The sequence below is a fragment of the Dipodomys merriami genome, unplaced genomic scaffold, assembly GCF_024711535.1.
Source record: "Dipodomys merriami isolate MVZ:Mamm:240054 unplaced genomic scaffold, mDipMer1.0.p SCAF_1407, whole genome shotgun sequence".
Classification (NCBI taxonomy): Eukaryota; Metazoa; Chordata; class Mammalia; order Rodentia; family Heteromyidae; genus Dipodomys; species Dipodomys merriami.
Window position 1 is genome coordinate 10,835 of NW_027202724.1, and position 4,252 is coordinate 15,086.

General features: G+C 38.2%; 1 pseudogene; it reads left to right on the top strand.

The window, feature by feature from the left end:
* The first annotated feature begins 1,156 nt into the window (after positions 1–1,156).
* On the top strand, positions 1,157–1,256 carry LOC138826281 (U6 spliceosomal RNA; annotated as a pseudogene).
* Positions 1,257–4,252: the final 2,996 nt, after the last annotated feature.

The following is a 4,252-nucleotide window of genomic DNA, read 5'->3' on the forward strand; positions in this document are numbered from 1 at the left end:
GTTCCAGTAAGACAATATATGCTGTCAGGGTAAGATATTCTAGTTGGTCCGTTCCTACATGGAAGAAGGATAAAAGGTCAGGTAGACATTTGTGCCAGTAACACCTCATTTTGGAATATTTCAGTTGCAGAAGTTTAGAAGTAGCTCTTATGCCAGGCTTACTTTGAATCCATTAGCTCCACAAATCTAACTCAGTTGATAAATAAGTACTTGAAAAACCATCATCTTTGGACCTAGCTATAAATACTTGAAAGTACTGTCAAATCCCAAATGAAAAAGACTTAAAAAGTCATTGACAAAAAAATTTGCTCAAGAAAATGTGGTATATATACAAAATGGAATTCTATGCCTCTATCAGAAAGAATGATATTGCCCCATTTGTTAGGAAAGAGAAAGGCTTGGAAAAAATTATATTAAGTGAAGTAAGCCAGGCCCAAAGAACCATAGGTCCCATGGTTTCCCTTATTTGCAATATCTAGTATATGTCTGAGTCAAGCAGAAAAGGTCAGATAAGGTGATGTAAGGGAAATGAACCCTAAGATATGTATTTAAATGTTTTTTTTCTTTCATGCGATTGCTTCTAACGCATTTATAAGATTATTTCTTTGTTGTTTTGTATGTCCCTCCCCCACAGTATCACCCCTGCTTTCACTGTATTTGATGTCGGTAAAATTTGTGGAGGGGAAAGGGAAAAACAAATCGTTTAAATAGGGATAGAGGTGGACATATTGCAACAATTAGATAAACAAGTCGTTATGTCGAAAAATGAACTTTACAACTTTGGTGCAGGGGGGTGTAGCGGGGAGGATTGGATGGGGGAGGATGGGAAGGGATGGAAAGGGAAAACAAAGGAGGAGGCTACAATGCTTGATAAGAAATGTACTCATTATATTTCCCATGTAATTGTAACCCTTCTGTACAATATTTTCACAATAAAAATTTAAAAAATTAAAAAATTAAAAAAACAAAACAAATTTTGCAAATGTGAGCAATCGACTGAACAATATCATTTTCCCCACTATTCTCAGAATTTTAGGGAAATAAGATCAATAGCATTGTTGGGAATAATAAGTTTTCCTTGTTACAAATAGGCACCCAAGGACATAAGCCTGTATAAAGATTGCATCATTAACTACTTAAATTTAGAGGATACTACATGTTTCAGCAGCACATATACCCAAATTATAACAATACAGAGATTAACATGGCACTTGCACAAGGAAGATATGAAAACTTGTGAAGTATTCCATATTTTTCCTTCTTCAGATGCAAAAAATGAAAAAGTGAAAAGTTAATTACAAAATTACAAGTGCAATAATCCACATAATTCATATAATTAAAAGTTAGTTTGACATCAGTGTATTAAGTCTTCAACTTAGAAAGGCCTTTACATAGCAAAACCTTTACAAAACTTTTGAAATTAGGCATCATTGTCATTTTATCCCAAAGAAATATAATACTATAAGGACCTAGGAAAAAAGGAATCTTAAACTGTTTCTATATGGAATGCAATCTGAGAGGACACAATAATGAACCTATATATTATAAAACAATGTCAAATTCAGAGTATATCTAGGAGAGAATGAAATAGATTATTGACATTATACAAACATAGAATATAGAATATTTTAAAAATATACTTTTTCAGACAAGCACCAGAAATACTTTAGTTTTTCTACTACTCATTTCAACAGATAAGTTAAAATTATTTCTGATTTAAAAAATAACAAATTCTGTAGAACTCATTATAGATGTATACAAAAACTCTTGAATACATTTTAACATCAAAGGCAGGCAATTCACTTGGAAGAATTAAATGGAATCTGTGAATTTTTACAGTAAGTTATTGCTGTTGCTGGGTATTGGAGGTTCACGCCTGTAATCCTAGCTACTCAGGAGGCTGAGATCTGAGGATTCGAATTCAAATCTAGCCTGGGCAGGAAAGTGCGTGAGACACTTATCTCCAATAAAGCACAAGAAAACTGGAAGTGGAGCTGTGGCTCAAGAGGTAGAGAGTTCGCCTTGAGCTGAAGAGCACAGGGAGAGTGCCCAGGCCCAGAGTTCAAGCCCCACGACGGACCAAAAAAAAAGACATTGCTGTTATTTGGATTGTGAAAATATTTTGTATGGACACAATGGATGGACTGGCATTTTTGAAATTTAAGAAACTTAGCCGAACCATTAGGACTTAGGAGAACAATTTGTACGATCTTCCACAACTTAAAAGAGTTAGTGATATATACTTATCCTTTTGGCAATATCAAATGCAGTTTCTTCCAAGTTGTTCTTCATGCCTGGTTTGACAGAATGGTTCAACAGAAAGAGTTCCAGCATATCTTCTCTGTCTCAGTTCTGAGCAGCAAGATGCAAGGGGGTCAAGAGGTCTTTAATTTGAAATAATGAAGGGGGAAGATGGCGGAGGAGAAGCTGGAATCTGAACAAGCTCTCGCATAGAAAGCAATTTTAGAGTTCCAGTGAACAGTCCTAAGCCAGAGAATCACACCAAGTGTGCCATCACAGGACAGAGAGTTAGACAAGAGAGGGGAAGCCAAGGCAAAAAGAAGCACCTGAGTGCTCACCAGCAGCCGCCGCAGCGACGGCAGCGGCAGGGTCAAAAGCAGCGGAGACCACAGCCGGGGGCCATACCTGAGCGCTCACACAGAGTCCGGGACGAAGGAGCCAGACGCAACGGGCGAGCAGATTCTACTCAACACCAGCAAGAACCAACAAAGAGCGGACATCTTCATCCTGCAGCTTGCAGACCAGAGACGACCCAGGATCCAAGACTCGGCGTGAGTAGAAGCCCGACTTCCTCACTCCTTCTTAGGGATCAGAGGAGGGAAAGCCACCCCTCCCCCCCCAGCACCAGTGATCTCCATCTTGGATACCAACAAAGCTCGGAGGAGCTGCCAGCTCCAACCCAGGCCTTGGAATAAAACGAGTCATTTAGCAGGTCACAAGAACTTAACGGCAAAGTGACCTGCCAGACTCGGCTCCATCCAGGGAAAAGTCACCCAGCTCAGGCGCCAGCCATTGGAGTGCCTTCCCTCACTGGGTAACCAGAGCCAGAGGCTGCCCCTCCCTCTAGCAGCCTCAACAATCAATTGAAAAACAGAATCCCTGAGAACTGCTCCAGGCTGGGCTCTGGGAGATTTTTTTTTTTTTTTTGCACAAAACAGTCCCAGGAAAAAGCTACTGATTGTTGAAAGGCCTCAACTCTACCCAGAATTTAGCCTCACCACTTCATCCCCCTCTTTTGTGATTCTCAAAGCAGATCACCCTCCTAGAAAACTAACCTGGGAGGGGGATCTCAAAATCTTGGGTAAAGCAGAGCATTTTTCTGCCTCTTCCAACAAACCGACTTAAGAAACCAATCAAGCCACAGGACCTCAAGCTGACCAGAGACTCCAACAAAAGGCTGGTTACAGACAAAAGGGAGATACAGGATTCTTCCCACCCCTCCCCCCCCCCAAAAAAAATCAAAGGACTTTTTTTTTTCTTTTTTCGTTTTTTCCTTTTTTTTTCTTTCTTTTTTTCTTCTTCTTTTCTTTTTTATTGTTTGTTTTTTGTTTTTTGCTACCTTAAATATATATATATAATTTTTTTTCTCTTTTAAAACTTTTATTAATCTTTAATTTTTGCCTCTTCTGAAAAAATAATTGATTTCCAGTAACTTTTTTTTTGTTTTTTCTCCTCTTTTAATTTTTATTTTAGGAATATGTAAATGAGCGTTTTCCTTTCTTTTCTTATCTTCTTTCTCTTTTTCTTTCTTTCTTAATTATCTTTTTGTTTTTTGTCTAGCTCTACTGAACTTCTGATCTTTTCTTCTCCCTTTCCCATCCTTAAAGTTTTTCACACCTCCTCTATGTCCCTCCCTTTCTCACAACATATTCACATTCCTCTCTAAATAGATGGTCTTTTAATCTCTACAATAACATTAATTTTTATGTTTCTATTTTTTTTCTGGTCTCTTTTCATTCCCCTATCCCTCTCTTCTTTTTCTCTCTCTCTCTACTTGCATCCTACCCAATCCATTTCCTGAATTGTGATTAGGACATAGTTAACTCTCCCTGTGCCTCCCCACACCAATCTATTCCTATTTTTCACCCACATCTCTCCCTAATCCTAATAATTTCTGGTTTTCCAAATTCTTTTCTGCGGTTCAAAGTCCTTTAAAATATAGTTGTTTGATGTTGAATAGATGTATCTGTGGAACTAGATTGTATCTGTAGACTATTGACTGTACAAATGC